Source organism: Vombatus ursinus, unplaced genomic scaffold (assembly GCF_900497805.2).
Source record: "Vombatus ursinus unplaced genomic scaffold, bare-nosed wombat genome assembly UNPS02014798.1, whole genome shotgun sequence".
Lineage (NCBI taxonomy): Eukaryota > Metazoa > Chordata > Mammalia > Diprotodontia > Vombatidae > Vombatus > Vombatus ursinus.
In genome coordinates, this window is record NW_020954576.1 from 41,017,954 (window position 1) to 41,042,157 (window position 24,204).

Genomic DNA, 24,204 nt, shown 5'->3' on the forward strand with positions numbered 1-24,204 from the left:
TGAAATGAATCCTGGCTCTGTTATTTATAATCTGTGTGACCTTGGGGGCAAGTTTCTTAAACGCTTTGGGGCTCAATTACCTCATCTTTAAAATAAGCGATTAAAAAAATTTAGAACTCAAAATCTTATAAAGGTGAATGTTGAAAACTAAAAATAAATAAGTTAATTTTAAAAAGTAAAATAAAATGAGCAAACTAATCCAGGTCATCTATAAGGTCCCTTTTAGCTCTGATTCTATGATTCCACAGGAACCCGCATGAATGGCTCAGAGTAAACGATGGAGACCTTATCAGAAGAAATGATCAGCTTTGAATACGATTCTTTGTTGAGCTTCATGGTGATGGCCAATGGAGATAAAAGAGACTTAATTTTGTGAGTCAGATGCTTAAATCAGATGAAATTAAGCCATAGTAGGATCTGGCCCATGGGTCAGATGTTCCTCACTCCTGGTCTACATATATACATATACAGACATACGTGTATATACATGCATGGACACTCTCACAGAATCACAGACTTTGATAGTTGGAAGGGACCCCAGTGACTGTCTAGTTGACTGAAAAGAAATCTCTGCTTTAGCATGCCTAATGAATGGTTGTCCAGTCTCTGCTTGAAGACCTCCAAGGAGGAGGAGCATACAATGTCTCGAGGTTGCCTTATGCCACTTTCAGAGAGCTCTACTCTAACCTGGAAACATTCCCTGACATGGAGCCTAAATTTGTCTCTTTGCCCATTGTTCCAGGTCTGGAGCCAAACATAACAAGCCTAATCCTCCTTCAGTTACTTAAAGGAAGTAATTATGCCCTGCCACTCACTCCCCAGTTGGCTCTGTCCAGGCTACATCTAATTCCTTCCACAAAGGAACTCTCTGAAGACTTCATATTTATATTCTCATTCAACCTCCCAGAATTTCACCCATGGGCATGTAGAGAGAGCATCTGAAGCCCAGAAAAGTTGAATGACTCATGTGAGATCACATATGGAGTCACTGGCAAAGCTGAGGCTCCTGGGTCTCCTACATCCTTGGCCTATGCTTCAGGGTAATATTCTGCCCTATGAATCTGACTTCTGTTCCTGGGGTGATTACATAACCTGGGGGGAAGATTAGCTTACAGAAGACAAGTAAATTATTCAGGAGGCCTCAGGTGTTTTCAACGAAGAGCGACACTGATACACTCAGTAGGTAACTGGAGAGCAGTTGGAGTATTTCTTGATCCCCTGAGCTGGGATTGAGAAAACAATCAGTTCCCAGACCTATAGGCTTTACTGGGTCAGGGGACATGGACCTAGAGACCTTTACAGATCATCCAGTCTAACACCCTTCCTTTTGCAGATGAGGAAATTGGGGCCTTGAGAAGGAAAGTGCTTTGCTCAAGGTCACGTGGCTATTTAACGGAGGAACCTGGCTTAAGAGCCCAATATTCTGATGCCTAATACAGTGTTCTTTCCATTATCCTCCCACTGAAAAGACCACCTGAAACCAGCCAGCTTAGATATCAGGACCAGTCTTTTAGGAACATGGACATTTGTGGCTTGTGGGGAAAGTAGCACATTTTGAAGATACTCAAGAAGTTAGATCTGCCAAAAGAGAGCTGAACATCTGAGAAAGAAAGGGTTGGGTATATCAGCCAACTTAATAAAAATACACTGAATATTCACTACTTAGAAGGGATGAGGACAGAGGAAACACGGCTTCCACCTTAATCAATTCACCATCTGATGACAAGACACAAACGGATGGCTTCGATTCTAGTGGAGAAACAAGTTGTCTGGTGCTGTCGATGAGGCATGGAAAAACATTAAATATACATAACACAGACACATAAATGCAAACAGCTGGTGGCAGAAGGTTAGAGTTAGTGTCTTGTAAGAAATCTGTTGCTAGAGGCAGCTGCAGTGGATAGAATATTCCAGGCCTAGAGTCAGGAAGACCTGAGTTCAAATTCAGCCTCAGACACTTACTAGGCAAGTTATTTAACCTTTGTTTCTCTCAGTTTCCTCAACTGTAAAATGGGATGATAATAATAGTGCCCACTCCTAAGGCTGTTGTGAATATCAAATGAGATAATATTTGTAAAAAGCATTTAGCACGGTGCCTAGCACATAGTAGGAGCTATATGACTTTTTCCCTCCCCCTCCCTTTTGAGGTGATGGAGGATTGGATGTGCGCTCACTTGGTACAATTCACCCAGGCAGCCCTTGGCTGGATTCGCTCCACTTCTCTAATTCTTGTGCACATCGTGTATGGCCATTTGAAAAGCTCCATTTGCAACCCGGTGCTGAGGCAGACGCGCATGAACACCTGCAGGTGTTGACATTGATGACACAAGAGGAGGAGTTCCAGGCCCCAATGCCTCAGGTATTGCAGATATGATGCACCATTGCCTCAGCACACTTTTAGCTCAATCCTCTCAGCTCCTTCACTGAAAAAAAATGAGACTATTTGCTGAGAGTTCCCTCTCCTCTCCTCCTCAGCTCACGTCTCCCAAGGGCTCTTTGCCACTATCTGCTGCCTGTGTCACTCGATGAGCTGGCCCTTCTCCCCCAGGCAAACCCCTCAACTCTCACAAGTGATCTCTTTCCATCCCATTGTCTCCAGCAGATTGCCTCCTCTATCATCCCCACCCTTTCACTTATCTTCAGTCTCTCTAGCAGTCACTAGACCGCTTCCCTACTGTCCACAAACACTCCTATCTCCCCATCCTCAAAAAACCCTCACTTGATTCGTCACTCCCCACGAGTTATCATCCCCAGCTCTCCCCTCCCTTTTGTGGTTAAACTTCTCCAAGAGACAGTCCACAATTGGGCCTTCCACTTCCTTTCTTCTCACTTTCTTAACTCCTTGAAGTCACTTTCAGCCTTATCTTTCAACTGAAACTGCTTTCTCCAAAGTCACCAGTGATCTCTTAATTGCCAAATCTAACGGTCTTTTTTCATTACTTATCCTTCTTGACTTCTTTGTACCCTCTGATAATCACCCTCTTTTCCTTGAAACTCTCTTCTCTCTTCACTTTTAATGACACTACTCTCCTGATTCTCTTTACCTCCATCTGACTGCTCCTTCTGTCTTCTTTGCTGGATCTTCATCTAGGTTGTGTCTGTTAACTGTGGGGGATCCCCTAATGTTTTGAAATGCTGGACACTCTTTTCCTCTCCCTCTATACTACTTTACTTGGTGATCTCATCATAAATTCAATTATCTTTCTCCTGTAGTTTCTCAGAACTATTTGTCCTGTTCCTATCTATCTTTTTCCTATCCTGGTCCTATCTATTGACCTCCAACTGCCTCTTGAGTGTCGTGAATCCTGAAGTTTGGATTCAGTCAAAGGGCTGTGCTTGAGGACCCAGAGGGCCACATGTGACCCTGAGGCCTCAGGTTCCCCACACCTGCCCCAGGGCAAAGAGGGCACACCTCTCTGTAAGCATCCCTAAGGTGCTGACCTCTTTGCTACTGTTACATACCACAAGCCTCCATTCCTCCTTCTATATCGACACCCAACCAAAAATGTTGCAGGAAGGCTGGAGGGATCTGTTGACCAGAGTTGCATGGGATTAATTGAAAAAGGCTTTCACAAAGAGGGAGATTTTGAACAAGTTTGGGAAAAGGAGTGTTAGAGAGAAGGTCAAGTTACGCAGGCTCACAGACTTTAAAAGCGGAAGGGAACTTAGAGTTATCTAGTCCAACCTCCTTGCACCACAAACTGAAGCCCAGAACCTTGCCCAAGTTTGCATGGCAAGGAAGTAACAGCCAGGCTTCAAACCCAGCTGCTCTGAGACAGAGAGCAGAGATATTTCGACTAGACAGCACTGTTATAGGATTCTGGGCTTGTTTGTGATGCTTTAACCTTGTCACTGTATAGGGGACTACATTCACTCTCCCTTATTAAACAGCAAACTCCTCAGGAGCAGAGCCACTCTCCCTTTCCTCCCCACAACTGTGCACACACAGCTATTGGATTACTTTTTACTGACTTCCAGCTGTGAGAACACTGAGGTTCTGAAGCATATCAACAGGCATCTTTAGTGTCATGGACCCACCCTGTTAGCAGTATGGTGAAGCCTACGTATCCCTTCTCAGAATAATTAAGTGCATAAAATGAGATACATAAGAGTACAAAAGAAATCATTTATGTCGATTGCTAGCAATATCACTACTAGCTCTGTACTTCAAAGAGATCAAAGAAAGAGTTACAGGATCCATACGGACAAAAATATTTATAGCAGCTTTTTTGTAGTGACAAAGAACTGGAAACTAAGGGGGTACCTATCATTTGGATAATGGCTAAACAAATTATGGTATTTGAATGTAATACAATACTATTGTGCTATTAGAAATGATGAAGGGGATGGTGTCTGAGGAAACCAGGAAGACTTGTATGAACTGATAAAGAATCAAGTGAGCAGAATCAGAACAATTTACATAATAATAGCAACAACATAAAGATAAACAGCTTTGAAAGGTTAAGAACTCTAGTTAGTGCAATGACCAACCACAATTCCACCTGACTCATGACTTAGAGTTGGGTGATAGACTCAGGGCATATAGACTGAGTCATAACTTTTTGGGATACTGTCAATGTGGGAATTTATTTTGTTTGACTATGCCTGTTTGTTACAAAGATTTTCTTTTTCTTTTTCAGTGGGGAGGTGGGAAGGTAAGAAGATAGACTTTTCTTCATTGAAATAAATCTAATTTCAAAAAAGCAACATAGGGGCAGCTAGGTGGTGCAGTGGATAGAGCTCCGGCCCTGAACTCAGGAGGACCTGAGTTCAAAGCCGGCCCCAGACACATAACACTTACTAGCTGTGTGACCCTGGACAAGTCACTTAATCCCATTGCCTACCCACAAAAAAAAAAGCAATATAGTTATTAACATATATAGGTTACATATTTGATATAATTTTATGTAAGTATATATTATATAAATAAGTTTATACAAATACAAATGTTATATAATATATATATGAATTTTTACATATACATTTTAAAGTTCACAGCCCCCTGGTTGAGAACCCCTGATCTAGGGCTGAATGTTTCATTTATTTTGCTCCCTTCTGGAGGAGAAGGAATTTCAATGTTCAAACTAATAACTGAGGAGGGAGGAATGGACAGTGTCCCACGATGGCTGACACCTCCCCCCAGGGGTTTCATTTGGCCTTCTGTTATTGAGAACCCCTTTTATTTAAGAAGAGTTTTCACTTCCCAAGACCTTTGGATTTTTGTTACCTTACTGGTTCAGTTTCAGTATTAGCTAGGTGAGTTTCTGTGGGATCAAGTCTCTGCATATCTATTTCTGTGCACATACAAGTTTGCCAGTGTGTCCCCTGCATATCTCCGACCTCAGCAGATCTGCATAGACAGGGAAGTTGGCTTTCACAAGGATTCTGATATTTATCTCTGAAGTGATACAGTTGGTTACCTTGACCCTTGGATATCAAGCTGAACGTTGACCTGTGTCTAATCCTTTCCACACTGTCCTGGGCTTTGCCTGGGGCTGCTATTTTTACCTTTGATCCAGAAAATATACTCTAGGCAATGCAGAGGACACAGGTTGCTTCTAGAGCAAAGGTGTTGGGGTGGGGGAGGGAGAGCAAGGAGGGGACAGCAGAGGCAGAAGAGTTACTGCCTCCACCTATATGCCTTATTGGGAAATAGGGGTTTTCTCCCCGTGAGGGCTGTTCCCCATGTTTGGTGCCCCAAACTGCTCTGATCTGCCATATTCTAAGGTGGCCATCCTTCCTCCTCTCTGATGATCCCTCCACTTCCCCAGTGGCTACCTCTCTTTTAGACTGGTTCCACACATGATGACTTTGCCCTATCCCAACTGTACTGGTAAGTACCATCTCTCTCCTCTCAGTCCCCCATAGTAAACAAAATACTAGCTCTACCTAGTCCCTACACTGTTTTGCCCTGTTCCCCTTTTCTGTGTGAGATAACAAAATATAAAGCTAGCAGAATGTGAATGCTGAGGGGTTTTTTGTTGTTTAGTCTTTTTTCAATCCTGTCTAACTCTTTGTGAAAAAAGTTTGCCATTTTCTTCTCCAGCTCATTTTACAGATGGTCACACAGCTAGTAAGTGTCTGAGGTCATATCTGAACTCAGGTCTTCCTGACTCCAGGCCCAGCACTCTATCCATTCAGCTACCTACCTACCCCACGTTGAGCTTAGGAATCAACTAATTGCCCAGATTGATGAGAATATAGATTATGGGAGGGGAATATTGTGAAGTCAGACTGGAAATTTAATAAAAGAAAGGTTATGGAATCTTCTTTCATAGAGATGGTCGAAAATAGACTATGTTCCTTATTCACATTCATTCATTCATTCGTTTGCATGCTTGCTTATTTACTTATTTGCTTTTCTATGAATCTTTTAAAGATTTATATCACTTTCACCTCCCTGTCTTCCCTACCCCCCCCCATAGAACATTCTCTTGAAACAAGGAACAGTCAAGCAGGACAAACCACACATTGGCTGTCTCCGCCAGTCTATACCTCAATTTGGCCCTGTATTCTACCTTCTCTCTACAGAGAAGGAAGATAGGTGCCATCAATAGTTCTGGAGACAAAATAAGCCACAGCATTGATCTGAGCTTGGATGTTTTAGAATTATTCCTTACTTTACATTATTGTGGTTGGTGTATATATTGTCTTAGGATCGTAGATTTTGAGTTGGAAAGAACCTAAGAGGTCATGTAGTCCTGAGACCCACAAAGATCAGGAGATTTGTCCAAGGACACAAAGGTAGTAAGGAACAGAGCTGGGATTTGAATCAAGAGGTCTAACTCCAAATCTAGTTCTATTTCCAGGGTGCTATGCAACCCCTTGGTTATTTCCTGGTTATCAGATCATCTGGAACTTCCTATGTAGGGGCAGCTAGGTGGCACAGTGGGTAAGTGGCAGGCCTAAAGTCAGGAAGACTCATCTTCCTGAGTACTTCCTAGCTGTAGGACCCTAGGCAAGTCACTTAACCCTGTTTACCTCTGTTCCTCATCTGTAAAGTGAGCTGGAGAGAAGGAAATGGCAAACCATCCTAGTATCCTTGCCAAGAAAACCCCAAGTGGGATCACAAAGAGTAGGGCACCACTGAACAACAATAACAAATGTTCCTCTTAATTTCTCATGGTTGTAATTTCTTATGCCAAACTAATATTCCATTTCATTTACATGTCATAATTGCGCGCCCATTCCCTAATTAAGAGGCACCCACTTTGCTTCTGTTTTTTTTTTTTGTCACCACAAAAAACACTGCTATGAAAATTGGGTGTATAAGGCACTTTTCCTTCTGGCTTTGGTCTCCCTGGGGTATACGTTCAGTAATGGGATCTCTGATGTATAGTTTATATGGTTTATAGTTTTACATATCTTATAGGACAATTAGACCAATTAATTCATGGCTCCACCAAGAGTGTATGTTGGTTGGTTGGTTGTTGGCCTTCTTTCTTGAAGAGGACCAAAATGACATCATTATGTTAAAGTCAAGTTACAGTGTGTCCCACTATGGCTCATCAGACCAACGCGAGCTCAGCATGCTCTACCACAGATTGGGCATCAATAGTCCATGTGAACATTTGGGGTGGATTCTCTAAATTTGTGCATCTCACTTTTTTTTGAGCTACTTCAATTCTGCTTTGCTCATAGAGCACAGCACCTTCTCTGATGAGGACATGCCATGCTGGGCAGTGCTGTCTCTCATGTCACACAATCAATTCCATAAGAGAGACCTTGAAAGTGTCCTTGTATCGCTTCTTCTGACTACGTCGTGAGCTTTTGCCCTCTGTGAGTTCTCCATAAAAGTCTTTATGTGTGCTGGTTATATAGTAAGGAAACCAAATATCAAAGAAGTTAGAACTTGTCTAGAATCACCAGATTGAGTCTCTTTTCCCCCTGTGCAACCCTTACCCCTCCAATATTAACTGGCCTTTTATCAAGATTGATTCTAGATATTTTAGAGTGAATGCCATTCATTCTAGACAGTTTAGATAAAGCCTACCTGGAAATAGAGAGATAAGCAGAAGAACCAATATGATGTAAGAGGAAGGACACTTTGGAGTAGAGGAGTGAATGAGAGTAATTAATAGTTAATTGTTTTATGGTCCCAGATAGTAGGTGAGACTTCAGGGACAATTTGAGAGTTTGTCATTTATGAGTGTCACATGAAGGCAAAAGTAAACTTGAGCAGAATAATTATACAGCTCAACACTGCAGACTGAGCCCCATTGGAATGTAGTGGTTATGGTAACAATTGCGCAAGATGTAAAGGAAAAAAGCAACTCAATCTGGTGACTCTAGACAAGCTCTAAACTTGCTTATCGGGGTAACTTTTGACCTACAGACACCCTCCTGCCCCTAGGACTATGGACTCATTTACTGTTTAGGTGCCAGTTGGGCTAGATGATTAGATTAAATCTAATCCTGGGGGCTGACCCAAGAATATCATTTTCTCTCTTTGGCTCATTGTTCCCACCTGGAGTTTATTCCAGGAAAATCTCCAAAGTATTGTTTAGCCACTCATGTCTAGGTTTTTCTAACTGTGAATAACAGGGTCCCCAGTAATAAGGATAACAAAAGCAGAGAAATATGTGCTTGGAGTAGTGCTTAGTTTGGGATGAGAAGGAAGGAAGGAATGACAGAGGGAGGGAAGGAAGGAAAGAAAGGAAAGAAAAAGGGAAGAAAAGAAGGAAGGAAGGGAGGGAAGAAGGAAGGAAGGGAGGAAAGAAGGAAAGAGAGACAGAAGGAAGGAAGGAAATGAGGAAACATAGCACTTAGAACTGGAAGTACCTTATAAATCATTTAGTCCAATTCACTTATTTAACAAAAAAAAAAGTTAAAGCCCAAGGAGAATATGAGCTCCTTAAGAATAAGATGATCATACTATACTAGGTGCTAGGTACTTAATGAATACCCGTTGATTGATCTGAATGACTTACTGAAGGTCACACAGGTAGTAGATAGCACAATTAGAATTCGGACCTAGGTCTTTAGGTTCTCAAATCCATTGGCCTTTCCATGACTCCACCATGGCCACTGAATGGGCGTGGATCTCTGGAGACTAAGGTATGGTCTCAGGAACAGGTCATCTTTAAAGGGGGTGGGAGGCAGGTTGTGGTTAGAGGAGAAAAGAAAATTAATCAACCCAGAGTTTAGTTCATTATGGATGAAGAGTTAGCTCCAATCTATTACTCTGCTCACGTGAAGGACAATAGGATGACACTGCCCTCCTAAGGGAGGGGTGGTGGAGGAGGAGGTCAAAAGGGAGTTTGCAGTTGCTTAATACAAATCCTGCCTTCTTCATGACTTTTCCTAGCGACAGGCTTCCTGGGCACAGTGGGAAGATGCAGGAGCTATTTTTAGAGAAGAGGGCTTTTATTTTTCTTTTTAGAGGTTTTATTGATGCTCCTTTCCTTACATTAGCAGTCATTTCCCAATGACTATCTCCTCACACCCAACAGGACTCTCTTCCAATAAGATAATGTAAAGCACTTTGCAAACCTTGAAGGATGTGAGCTATTATTATCACTTGTTATAGTCAAGCAAAACAAATCAATATATTGACTGTGTCTGAAAATGCGTGCTTCATTCTGCCCCTGTGGGCTACCACAATTTACCATCAATCTTCTGAAGTCATGATTAGACACTGCAGTGGTCAGAGTTCTGGAGTCTTTCAACCTTTTTTACCTTTGTATGACTGTGGCACCGTGTACAATGCTCTCCTGCTTCTGCTTTGTTCTGAATCATCAGTTTATACAAATCTTCCCATGTTTCTCTCAGTTCTTTATATTTGCCTTTTCTTTTTGTTGTTCAGTCATTTCAGTTGTGTCCAACTCTTTGTGATCCCATTTAGGGCTTTTTTTTTTGGCAAAGATACTGGAGTGGTTTGCCATTTCCTTCTCCAGCTCATTTTACAGAAAAGGAAACTGAGGCAAACACGATTAAGTGACTTGCCCAGGGTCACACAGCTAGGAAGTATCTGAGGCCAGATTTGAATTCAAAAAGATGAGTCTTCATGACTCCAGGCCTGGCGCTGTATCCACTGTGCCACCTACTTGTCCTTTCTTCTAGCATCTTGTATAGTACATAGGATCTGGGCTCACTCTCCCATCTTTGCTAATCTGTTGAATATGAGGTAAAACCTCAGAGTTGTTTTAATCAGTATTTCTCATTAGTGGTTTGCAGCATTCTTTCACATAGTTGTTAATAGACTGTAGTTCTTCTTTTGAAAAAACAAACAAACAAATAAACTGAGATGATGACTTTCTAAATGTGAGATGTACTCTGCCCTCTTGCAGTACTGCCCAGTCATTCTGATCTTTGCTCCCTCTGGCTGGATGAGGATGGGCCTGGATGGGGGTGAGTCTTTTGAAGTAAGTTCATCTGTTAATAAGAAGAAAGGAAAGAAATAAGCATTTATTCAGTCCTTATTATATGCCAGGCACTGTACTAAGCACTTTACAAATATTATCTCATTCAATTCTCATAACTCCATTTATTTCTATTTAATAGTTCATGAAATGGAAAAGACAGAGGTTAAATGACTTGCCCAAAACCACACAGCTAATAAAAGTTGGAGGCTGGATTTGAACACAGGCCTTCCTGATTCTAAATTCTGCGCTCTGTTTAGTCTACTACCTAGCTGCCACAGTATTTGTGGAGGATAGGTATTGGGGTCAGGGAAATCTATCAGGATTGGAAAGAGTGCAAGGGGCTGAGCTCTGAACTTCTCAGGAATGTTGGGTAGAAAGTTATGAGGATTCCAGGAATTACTACTGATCCATCTCTCTTCTGGAATGTTCCCATATCGGCATCTTCTATGTCTGAAAATGTCCATTTTCCAAGTTGATTGATGCCTCCCAGCCTGTGACCTCAAGGGCTGGGGAACCAATCAGATCACCTGAGCTGAACCTCTCCCCTCCTCTTAAAACACCTCAGTGCTGTCATATTGGAGAGCCTTAAGCTGGATACTTGAGCTGGATACTTCCTGAGCTCCCCTGAAGCATTGACCTAGGAGCAATCCAGAATCAGCTTGATGTACTAAGTCCTAGGATTGTTAGAACATTGTGGACTTTCTGCTTCTGCCATGACCTGAAGACTTTCATGCCTGAGTCTCCCTGACAACATTGCAGGTTGTATTCCTTCCTTCCCCTTTGCCAGTCCCACTTTGGAGGCGTTGGTCCTGCCTTAGTGCAAGGAATTCCTTGGGCTACCCTCCCATCCTTCCCTCGTCATCCCTTCCTCCCAGTCCCTTGGATGTCCCCTGTTAAGTGACTTTGGGACTTTCCTTTAAATACTCCAAATGAAAATGTCTATTGCTTTCAGCATTCCTTGATCCTCCTGCAAATCCCTTTCTGTTTCAGCAATGCACCCTGGCAGAAGCTTTTCCTTATATTGGGCTAAAATTTGCCTCTCTGCAACTTTGACATGCTGCTTCTACTTCTGCTCAAGTAGAACTAAGTAAATTCCTTCTCTTACATATTAGCCTTTCAAATACTGTTAGATAGTAATGTTCCTTCTCAATCGTCTCTCCTTTAGACTAAAGGCTGGTGGCTTCTTCAATTAGTCCTTGTATGGTCCTCCCGCCATCTTAGCATGTCTGGGCGTGTATATGCCAACTGTAGGAGCCTGAAAGGTACTTTTTAATTCATTAAGTTTTGGTGATTTCTTCAAGAATTTATGAGGGATTGCTTTTGTTTTTGTCTTTGTGTGTATGAGCTTGTGTGTGGGTATGTGTATGTGTGTGTGTGTATGTGTGTATGTGTGTGTGTGTGTGTGTGTGTGTGTGTTGATCAGAGGACACAAGTGAGAAGCATGATCTGGTTAGGGATCTGGCCATAACGGTTTTCTGCTGATTAATTCACACTCTCTCTTCTTCTCTGATCACCTTGTACCAAAGATGATACTACCTCTTTCCTTTCCATTGTTGGTATTATTACCTTCTGCTGAATCTAACCCAGAACAAGCAGTCTATGTAGCCCTGAGGGCTATCCTTGAAGGGCAGGGAAAGCACTGGTAGGCCTAAGGCAGAGATGAAGGTAAAGAAAAAGGGAGAAAACCAGAAGAAATGGGAGAGAGAAAAAGAAAAGAGAAAAGTTGCTTATGGTAGAGAGCACAGTGAATTTTCCCTTGAAAGCTAGCTTACAGAACAATAATCATTACACTTTGTTATTTTTGTGTCTGTAAAGCATATTGTAGCTATTCTCACATTTTACCCCCTTTTGAAATAAGGAGCACATTTTAGTTCAATGTAAGGAAAAACTGCCTAACAACTAAAGCTGTATAAAAACAGAATAGGTTTCCCCAGAAGGTGGTGAGATTCCCATTGGTGGAATTCTTCAAGAGGAGGTTGGGTGACCACTCATCAGATATATTAAAGGAGATTCATACTTCAGGTCTAGCTTGGGTTAGATGGCCCTCTAAGATCCCTTCTAATTCTAAGATTAGCTGTAATTCTAAAATTCTGTTATTTATTTCTCCCCCATTTTACAGCTTGATATTCTGAGACTCATTGGTTGCCTCTCCCTGACCTAGCTAGGATTAGCTAGGGTGGTTGTGTATTGTTCAGTTGTGTCTGACTCTTTGTGACCCCATTTGGGGTTTTCTTAGCAAAGATACTGGAGTGCTTTGTCATTTCCTTCTCCAGCTCATTTGACAGAAAAGGAAACTGAGGCAAACAGTGTTAAGTGACTTGCACAGGATCATACAGCTAATAAGTGTCTGAGGCCAGATTTGAACTCAGAAAGATCAGTCTTCTTGACTTCAGGCCCAGTACTCTATCTACTCTGCCCCCAGCTGCCCCTCCAAAAGAGTGCACAGATTCAATTCTTGAATACCTATGTATTCAAATATTATACAAGGAAAGAGATGTACAGTTAATCCTGGATAAAGGAGAGGGTACCTGTGGAACATTGAAAGTTTCCTTTAGAGAAAATCCAGCATAAACTTGGCATGGGAAGAGTGACAGCCATGCAGAGGAGCACCATGGGGTAGGTGGTGGCTACAGTTGCTTTCCCAAAATACTGCTGTCCAGGGCTATACCAATCAAGCTATGAAGTCCCAGCAGATACACCTGTTTCCCCCCTTTGCCCAGATGTCTAAACTAGCTAAGGATGCTGATTTCTGACAATACAATTTAAAAACCTATCTAGCTCTTGGAGGAATCCTTGGGATAACAAGGATAAAAGGTTCGCACCTCCATGCCTTGCCTGGGAGTTTGAGAAGATATTGATTTGGTTCAGGTTCTGGCCCTGCCTCCCCCTGGCGTGAGCATGAAAGGATATTGCAATTGAAACTATCCCTTCCTAGGCACAAGTCTATTAAGTGCAGCTATAATTCACAGTAGATGAAGCTTCTTAGAGAACAGCCTACATAGGAAGTCCAGGGAATACTTTTTCTAATGTCTTCTGGCATTCTTTAGTATTTGTCAATCTTACGTTGCTTTCCAGTGTTGGTTATGCCTGTGTAGGAAGCAACTATTTCTATTTATAGGGCTCTTAATGTCCTAATTCAACTCAATAAGCTTTTATTAGGTACCTACTATATGCCAAGCAATGTGCTGGATGCTAGAGATACAGAGATAAAAAATCTAATTGTCACCATCCTCTAAAAGCTTATATTCCACTGCAGGGAAATGGGAAAGGGAGGGGAATTGGGGGAGGGGGGAAGAGAACTACATATACACAGATATAAAATATATGTGTGGTAGGGCTGTGTAATAAATGCAGCCTGGCTAATGGGGGACATGGATAGATTGGTTGGTCTGGGATATGGCCAACTTTTCTCCAAGGGAGATTGTGATTTCTACCTTTTTAGGGAGTAGGAAGAGGGTAGGGGCTGGACACTTACTGCTTTGCTCCCCTATATACCAGATGAGTATTGAGCTAAATTATATCTATCCATCACACCTCAAATATTGGTATTCTAAGGATATAACATTGACGGCCCAGGAGAAACATCACTTTCACTTTTCCTGATTAGTTTTTTTTTCCTTTTTTCTGGCTAGGCAATGGGGTTAAGTGACTTTCATCTAATAAGTGTTATGTGTCTGAGGCCGGATTTGAACTCAGGTCCTCCTGACTCCAGGGCCAGAGCTCTATCCACTACACCATCGAGCTGCCCCACCTGATTAGTTTTAAAGAAAAAACAATACTTAGCTTATTTTTGACAGCTTAGCTCCCTCTCACAAAAGACCAACCTGAAGACCAAAAAAAAAATTGGTAATACATATTGTTAGTAAAGTAAGCAGCCAACAGAAATGGGGAAATTATATGGACTAGAATAGACTAAAGAATCCACAAGAGTAAATGATCTCTCCAACTTGGGAGCAAAATAAAAACTATTCAGCTCAACCAAGGAGGAGACAAAATTGGCAGGAGAGGGGGAGGAGGTGAGGCACCTGTCTTAGCACTCTCTAGGGTTGTAAATGCTGGAAGTCAAGGGATATGTTGGAAGCCAGCTCCCCACTGCTCTCCAGAGACATCTCCTATCTCCCATCCAAAAGTCTAAGCTTGCCCCTTAAGACAGCCTTTCTTAAAGTCCTCAACTGTCTGAAGAAATCTCTTCTCCATTCAAGCAGGCGTAAAGCATCATAAGCTCAGAGAGGTTTCTCAGTCAATCAGGTGTCACAAAGCCTGCCCTTTAGGGCACGGACCAACCTAAGTGGGCAGAAGTGTTGCATAAAGACAAAAAATATATGTGTGTGTGTGTGTGTGTGTGTGTGTGTGTGTGTGCGCGTGTGTGTGTGTATGTGTGTAGCACTAGGAGGGTATCAAGCAAGGCCTCTTGTAGGAGGTGACCCTGAAGCGGAGCCTTGAAGAGAGCAAGGAGACCCAGGAGGCTGAGGAAGGAAGTTTAGGACAGAAATACAGCCTTGCAGAGGCCCAGAGATGGAGCACAAGCAGGGTATGTATCTCAAGTAGGCCAATTTGGCTATCTTGTAGATCACATAAAAGAGTAATATGTGATCCACCTGGAAAAATAGGTTGGAGCCAGATTACAAAGGGTTTTTAATGCCAAATGCAAGAGTTTGTATTTTATCCAAGAGGCAAGAGGAAACAAATGAATCATCTTGACTGGGGAGTGGCATGGTCCAATACGCTTTAAGAATATCAATAGGCTCAGATTCTCAAAATCTATCCAATTGGCTTACCAATGTTCAGACTCCTTAAGAGTCTGCCCAATATGACAGATGTTCTAATAAACCTTGTCTTTGACTGAAAGAAGGCTTAGGTCGAATTCCTTCAGGTAGGACCTGTGTGTTGTGATTTTGGGGTCCCAGCACCCCTTAACCCCTAAACCTCAACATTTTGGTGGCCTGTACAGGGAAACTGCCTAACCCCAAGTTCTTCTCCAGCCAGGACTAGAGGTATGTAAGCCTCCCCTTCCCTTTTCTTGCTCTGTATTTGGGGTCACTCTCCAAGCACCAAGGCTTGGAGGTGCTTTTCAGGCAAACAGTTACAAAGCTGTCTCACACTCGGCCTAACACTCTCAGGCTCTCAGTCCACTGGTTTGGCTGGAGGCCATGGAGCTGGGTACACCATCTGCAGCACAGAGGACAAGGACCAATTCCCTATCTGGAAGCATGTGCCCAATTCTTTTTTTTTTTTTTTAAGGCAGTTGGGGTTAATTGACTTGCCCAGGGTCACACAGCTGGTAAGTGTTACGTGTCTGAGAATCCAGGGCCGGTGCTCTATCCACTGCACCACCTAGCTGCCCCAACATATGCCCAATTCTGTCAGTTCTCTTGGTGCTAGGCAATTGGGGGAAACTGCAGTTGCTTTTTGGTTCCTTGAGGTTTTCTTGTTCCCCTCTACACTCCTGAATCTTCCTTCATGGAGATTACAGGGAAAAATTAGAACAGCTAAAAAACATCTTAGCAGATTCTGAAGGTTTTGTGATTGATCATTAAGGAGTTTTGAAACTCCTCCTTACAACCCTGGTCACTCCTTTCCTCCCACTCACTTCCCTTGAGTCAAGAGGGTATCTGTTAACCCCTCTCCTAGGAGAAGAGAGTTTCACCCTTTACTCCTCACCTTTGACTTCACCCTCCCCCACCTGGGAAAGGAAGGCGCAGGGGCCCTAGGGCAACCTTTGCCTGGAAGCATCACCCAGGTTCAGCATGTCCTGCTCTAGGTAAAGAAGCTGGCCTCTGAACTTGGGTAAGCACGCTCTTTTAAAATTGTAGTTTTGACTGTTAATGATGAGATGCTGATTCTCTGTGTAAAGTAATTTGGAAATGCATTTAACAAAACTGAAGTCACCTGATTGATAATTGGTTTGCTTCAAGTTTCAAATTGGTGAACTTTTTGTATCAGTTATGTAAAGCAACTTTTCATAATTTGGTTATCGATAAAATTATTTGGCTATTGTTGGTTATTGTTTTAATGTGCAAATTTGCCAAAAAGCTTGTTTGGGTTTTGTCTTGCTGAGAATTCGCAAGTATATAGAAATAATCTCTAACAATTGGCTTTTTACACCAGGACAAATTTAAGTTTGAGATGTGTAAATCCTGGAAAAGTTTTTCCTAAACTGTGATTAGTGAAACTTGCTGTGTGAGGTAAAAGCTCATAGGATTTTATTTTGAGTTGCCTGATGGATCATAATAATCCATCGGTAATCAATAATCCCCCATCTGAGAGAAATGCCACAAGCTACTAAGAGAGAATGTGATACATCAGGAAAAGCTGAGAAGACAATTTTAGCCTCAGTCTAAGGTGGGATCCTCCTGGCTCAGTTTCCCCATTATGTTCTTTTGAAAAGGAGTATTACCCACTTGGTTATTCCTGAGTCTGGCTATGAGATTGATCTGATACTGCATGATTGGAAAACTGAATTATCTGAATCCAAACAGAGCTAAGGATGTTTTATCCTGTCATATCTGGGCCCTACAGTCTTTTCTGTCAGATTTGTGTCTTCCCGGCTACAGGTCATCCACCTTTGAGAGCAAACAGCGTGTACCAGTCAATGTCCCCCCATCATTCCCTGGGGGCAGCCTGTGCTCCGTTCCAGTCACCCTTTTCTTTGAGACCCCCTCGAGGCAGGGACAGCTCTATGCCCCTTCCCAGCAGGAAACAGTTTCAGAAGCTGAGACTTTCTTCTCCCCTTACCCCAAAAGAATTTGGGTCCCATTTGTTTGAGGGGGGAATGATGAGAATGGGATCTAGACCTCAAAAAGGAAAAATCCTGAACTTTCCCACATGGCCAAAATCTCTGGTTTTTGCCTGAGGCTATAATCCCGTCAACTGGCCTTTCATTGTGGCTAAACCAATCTCCTAATTCTCTGTTACCCTTAATCTAGCCTATCCCTCCATTGTTTTACCTCCCAATGGCCTCTGGCCCTTTCCCACTCTTAATCCTAGCTAGGCTCCATTCTGCCTTGGCCACGTAGTCCAGGTCCCAGGTGTTCTGTTCACCCCAGTTTATTGGTCACTCTCATTCAGATCTTCCTTAGACCCCTACTCCAGTCACCCCAAACTTCTTGGCCACTCCTAGATCCCTCCCACAGTCTTTCTGTATATAAGATCCATCTTGTCTACATTAAGGTGCTCAGATTCTTAAAATCTAGCCAATTAGCCAATTAGTTCAGACTCCTTAACAGTCAGCCCAATGTGACAGATGTTCCAATAAACCTTATCTTTGGCCGAAAAAAAAAAAAGAATATCAATAAACAAAAATATTTAACCCTTTGGCCAAAAGTTATTACTTCTTCTTAATTCTTGTGTTCTTTATCTATACTTCTCTTACAGCATGTAGACTGACTGGAATTATACTTACTTGTATACATGTTTTATTTCTCCTACTAGACCATAAGCTCCATGAGGGCAGGGTAGGATGAATTATTTCAGTGAAACAATGACATATTAAGCACTTATTATGTTCAAGCCATTGTGCAGGTACTGGGGTTTCAGACAGAAAGAGAGCAGTAATAGGAATGGGCAGATGTCAAGGGAATTGGAGCATTGGAGAGCATTGGAAAGACAGAGACCACCAGCAAGAAGATCATGATTGATCAGGCTGGCCTCAGCAGAGGTCAAATGCAAAATGACTAATTAGCAGCTTTGCAAAAATTTTGTATGTCTCAATAAGGCTTAAACACTAGCCTCCCAACCGATTTTGTTAGTAGTGATGTTAGTGAATTCTGTTCTAAGTATTCCATAATGCTTGCTATAATTCTCTTGTGATTAGCATCCCTTCTGTGTGGAAGTAAAGGATCTGTTCCATATCCATTTCATATTTGTATGATAGGTACCTTTTTACTCCTTCCTTTTTTGGGAAAACCAACAGCTACAGCCAATAGTAAAATTTCTCCGGAGTAGCTGGGGTGGGGATGATAAGTCAATGAATTTGAGAACTGGAGAGCCTCCAGCTGAGCAGTGGGGTTTCCTCAACAATGACCTTAACAGTGACTCATTGGTTAGGTACAGAGTGAGCAGGGCCGGGTATCCTGAGCTTCTCTGTGTCTCAGCAGCAATTGTCTCCAGTCCCTATGTTTGACTGACAAAGGGCGTGTATCTCAGCAGGTGCTAGACTGCATTCCAAGCTCCAGAGTAACATATTGGAGTTCTCATGATCAGCACTGCTACATTCAAAGAACACTGGACTTAACTAGATTCCAGTTGTGCCTCTGACACTTGTTATCAATGTGACTATGGGCAAGCATTTGACTTTTCTGAGTCTCATTTTTTCTATATGTAAAATAAACATAATAATACTCGTTCTATCTACTTCACGGGGTGTTTTATTTTGTTTGTTTGCTTAATGAGGAAAGCACTGAGTAAACTCTAAAGATAAGATTTTAGATTACAGTCACCAAAGGAATGCTCTTTCTGTGTAGCATCATCACCTGTGTTTTCCTCTGGTCTGAGGGTGACAATTACTGGTCCAGGAAAAGGTCTTTGTATCCTTTGTATTCCTGAAAAGGCAGAGTCCTCTTGTGGGGGCCCCTGGTCTGAGTTTTTTTATGAGGAACTTTCATTGGTTACTCTTTGTTGTAGGAGCCCAAGAGGATAATAATGACCTGTTTACAACTAGTAAGACAGGAACAGAATAGAGGCAGTTCATACTGGTTAAAATTAGAAGATAAGCAGATCATATATCTTTCACAGCTATGGGTATGAAATGTATTCCTAAACAAGGGATGAAGGCAATAAGAAAAGATAAAGTAGATGGTTTTGATGATTTTGATTATATGAAATTGAAGGGCTTCTGCACAAACAAAATCAATGCATCTCAGATAATAAGGAAAACAGTCAAATGGAAAACAAAACTTTGCTTCAAATTTCTCACATAAGGGTTTGGTATCCAAGATATATAGACAACTATATGTGACCAAAAGCCATTCCCCAGTAGAGGAGTGGTCAAAGTAACTGAGCAAAAACTTTTCAAAAGAAGAATTAGAAACTATTAATAACCATATAAAAGAATAATAATAAGAAAAATTCAAATCAAAACAACTCTGACGTTTCACCTCATTCCTTACAAATTGGCAAAGATGACACAATATGAGAATTGTCAATGTTGTATGATTTGTGGACACAGTAGATAGGCATAATAGGGCATTGTTGGTGGAGCTGTAAATCTTCATGACCATTTTGGAAAGCAATTTGGATAAAGTATTGTTAACCCACTCAAAACAAACAGATAAATAAATAACCATTTATTTAGTGACAGGAATTAGAAAATAAAGAAACTATATGTTATTTTTTTTTAAAAAGCAATTTGGAATTATGCAAATAAAATGCCTAAAATGTCCATATCATGTGACACAGAGATTCCATTGCTAGGCATATACACTAAGGAGGCCACTGATAAAAAAAAAAAAGTTCCCATATACACCAAAATATTTATAGTGGCACTTTTTGTGGTAGCAAAGAAATGGAAGCAAAGTAGATGCCCATCAATTTAGGAATGGCTAAACAAATTGTAGTATATGAATGGAATGGGATATTACTGTTATAAAAAAACAATGAATATGAAGAATATAGAAAAACACATAAAGACTTATTTAAACCGATGCAAAATCAAAGTAAACAGAACCAAGAAAATAATATATACAATAACTAAAATTACAATATAAATGGAAAGAACAAGAACCCAAAATAATAGAAGTTGAATGTTGCAAAATTACAAGGAACAATTAAAACCCTGAATTAAGACAGAAGACACATCCCTGATTCATTTGCAGAGGTGAGGAGGTCCATGCTTGTGGACCATTGCATATATTTTCATATTCTTTTGATATATTGAAAGGTTTTGCAGATTGTTTTTCTCTTTTTATTTGCTTTAAAAATATTATTTGTTATACAGGGAGGAGGAAGGAGAAGGATCTAGGGGGAAATTTTAGGCAATCTAAAAACTAAAGATGGCAAACAAATTTTATTTTATTTTATTTTACTTTTTAAAACAAAGGTAACCGTGAAGCAAGCCACTGTGATGCCCCAAACCTTTCTTCACAAAGCACAAAAATATTGGGCATAGACATACCTAGGAGAAAGTCCATGAAAGGTTTGGGATGCATGTTAGTTTTCATCATCTCATTGAATCACAAATGTCAGAGCAAGAAGGGACTTCAGAGGTCAGCTAATACAACCCCCTCATCCTGTAGGTTAGGAACACAGCCAGTGGGTATTAATAAACCCTGATTGGTTTGGATTAAATAAGTACATATAGAGTAATTTGGGGAGTGCAGAGGAAACCCTAAAAACAAAGTGGCTCAAAGGCAGCCTGGTATAGTGGGAGAAACACTGAATTAGAGCAAGATAGCCTCTGTTCATGTTCTGGCCCCACCACTCGTTAGCTTTGTGGAATGAATAACCTAATCTCTCCGGCCCCCATTTTCATCTCAAAAATGTGGATGACACTATTATTTGTACTTGTCTAAGGGTTGTTGCGAGGATTAAATGAGATAATGAATGTACGTGCTTGATACAGAAAAAGAAACATATTGTACACACACGTTATTCTTTTAATAATCTTTAATCGTCTTCTGGTAGTACTCAAGTAGATCTCTGATTTCAGTGATGTAGGCATTGCTTCCACCACTGCAGATCATTACTCATTTGTGTCTTGTAATCCATTGGGATCCCTTTTCATATTTGCCCAAAGATCTTTTACAGATAACCATTTCCAAGTATGAAATGGCTTCCTCTATGTCCTTGGACATTTTGTGGGTACCAATGTAGCCACAATGGGCCAGCCATCCATTGTTATCTCTTATTCTGGTTATACAGCTGACTCACCTTCTTTTCTGATCATAAATTTCCTGAATCATACATGCCTTATGCAACTTCCTGTGCTTGGTTCATTATTGGAAATATGCTATGGCATACATACTTGTGCCCCCTATAATCTTGAGCTCACCTACAACCTGATTCTAATAAAGATTCTAATAAACCTGACTCTAATAAAGGGATAAACTGTGTAAATCATAAGGAGATAGAATGTAATGAATGGATTAGGGCTAGGTAGGGTGATTCACAGGAGGCATCATGGAGGGGTGTTAAGTATTTAAGAATGAGCATGGTCTAATTGAGAAAGCACTGGGCTTGGAGTTAGGAGACTGTGGTTTTATCCTGACTCTCACACTTACTAGTTGTGTGTTCATAGGCAAGTTACCTTATTTCTCTGATCCTCAGTTTCTTCATCTATAAAATGAACATATTAACACCTACACTGCCAACCTAATATGATTGTTGTGGGGAAAGTGTTTTTTAAACTTTCAAACATTCTATAAATGTGAATACTTACTAATAAGTTTGGAAAGGTATCATCGTCTACTTCTCATTAGCACTCGTTCCACTTATGTAATCAGTGACCAGGTCTTGTCACATCACCTTCACAGCCTCTCTTTTATGCATCCCTTTCTCACCTTACTCACACAGCTATCACCTTGGTGTAGACTAGAGGTGGGGAACCTGGTTTCTTCTTGTCTGGACTACTGCAGTAGCCTTCATCTTGGTCTCTCTGTCTCAAGTCTCTCTCCACTCCAGTCCATCATCCACTCAGCTGCCAAAGTCATTTCCCTAACTCGTAGGTCTGACCATGTAATGTCCTTACTCAGTAAACTCCAATTGACTCCATAGTACATCCAGGACCAAATATAAAATTCTCTGGCACTTAAAGCCCTTTACACTATGGTCCCTTCTTACTTTTCAGTCTTCTTATACTACACTCCCTCCACATACTCTACAATCCACTGACATTGGCCTACTCATAGTTCTCTTACATGACATTCCACCCCTCAATTGCATGCTAAATGCTTGGTTCTTCCTCATGTCTGGAATGCTCTCCCTCCTCACCTCCAACTTCTGGCCTCCTTCAAGACTCAGCTGAAAAACTGCCTTCTGCTAGAAGCCTTTCCCAGTGCATCTCCCCAAGCTCTCCTCCACTTCTAGTGCCTTGGCTCTGAGATTCCCTTCTATTTACTTTATATATCTTGTATGTTCATAGTTATTGTCTCCTTCATTATCATGTGAATTCCTTGAAGGAAGGGACCATGTTTTTATCTTTCTTTGTATCCCTTATCACTTAATACAATCAGTGCCTGGCACACGTTCAGTCATTTTAGTTGCGTCCAATTCTTCATGACCCCATTTGCGGTTTTTCTTGGCAAAGATACTGGAGCGGTTTGCCCTTTCCTTCTCCAGCTCATTTTATAGATGAGGAACCTGAGACAATCAGAGTGAAGTGACCTGCTCAGGGTCACACAGAAGATCAGTCTTCCTGACTCCAGGCCCAGCACTCTATACATTGTGCCATCTAGCTGTCTTGCCTGGCGCATAGTAAAGACTTAAAAATTGTTTGTTTTAATAAATGCTGAGGCATCTAGGTGGGCCTGCAGTCAGGAAGACCTGAGTTCAAATTCAACTTCAGTCACTTACTTGCTATGATTCTCTGGGCAAGTCACTTAACCTCTGTTTGCCTACAGTTTCCTCAACTATAAAATGAGGACAATAATCACCCTTACCTTTCAGGGTTGTTGTGAGGATCAAATGAGATATTTGTAAAGTGCTTAACACAGTGACTGGCACATAGTAGGTACTATATAAATGCTTCTTCCCTTCCCCTTTTCTTCCCTTGTTGGCTGACTGAGAGATTGGAAAGAGGAGTAGAGGAGAGACAATTCCAGGTGATCTAGTAGTGCGTTATTTATTCACCCAGTGGTATCACTTATCCATCCATAGTTTCTGAGACTCCATGGGTCATTCAGAGATAATAAAGACATGTTTCTTGCCCTCATGGAGTCTTCTTTGCCTTTGCTTGTGGTCTACTAGGGGAAATAAGACATAGAAACAGATAGCTCTTAAACAAGGTAGGATGTAGAAGGGCAATATAAGATCAGTCAAAGTGCTATGGGACTTCAAAGGATAGAGAACTCACTTCTTACATGTGGTTTGTACAAAGTGACAGAGCATGGAAATGAGCCAGATGTTTGAATCTAGAATAAGCACTGGGCTAGATATAAAGAGAGGTGGACAAGATGGGACTTTTCTGGGTAGAAAAAAAGGAATCTTGTGGCAACTGGGCACAAGAGTGAAAACAAAACCAGAATTGCTGAATCTTAGAGTTGGAAAGACCTTGGTAACATCTAGAGTAACCCATAGCCAGAGAAGGGCCTCCATTACAACATACCTGGTAAGTGACCATCCAGCCTGGTCAAAGTCTTCCAATGAGGAAAAACAGAACCTCCCAAAGCAGCCCGTCGCACTCTGGGATAGCTCTAATTATTGGGAAAGTTTTCCCAACATCGAGCCTAAACTTGCTTCTTTTCATCTTCTGCTCAGTCCTCCTGGCTCTTCCCGCTTGGTCCAAATGGACCAAGTCTATTCCCCTTCCACATGTTTAATGGCTCTTTCTCTATCCTTCCTGGGCCAGTCCTTCTTTTCCCTCAGTTTACTACAAGTGGCAGGGTTATATGGTAAAATACTGCTTCCCTGGGAGTCAGAAGACATGATTCTAATTCCAGTGAAGCTTGCAAAGTACTTTGTGTACATTATCTCTTTTAATTCTCATAAAAACCTTGTGAAGTAGGTATTACAGGTATGTTATCCCCATTTTACAGATGAGGAAGCCATTGAGAATTTAAGGGATTTGCCCATAGTCACATAGTTGGTGCCAATGGCAGGGGGGCCACATAGCAAGAATGGAACACAGCTCATGTCCCAACATACACACACACACACACACACACACACACACACACACACACACACA

General features: G+C 41.5%; 1 long non-coding RNA gene across 1 annotated transcript in view; it reads left to right on the forward strand.

The window, feature by feature from the left end:
* Window positions 1-10,970: 10,970 nt before the first annotated feature.
* LOC114050153 overlaps window positions 10,971-24,204 on the forward strand; it is a 14,280-nt gene continuing 1,046 nt past the window's right edge. The window contains exons 1-2 of the long non-coding RNA XR_003569938.1: window positions 10,971-11,123; window positions 11,530-11,626. This is a non-coding gene — a long non-coding RNA (uncharacterized LOC114050153). The remainder of the gene's footprint in view (window positions 11,124-11,529; window positions 11,627-24,204) is intronic.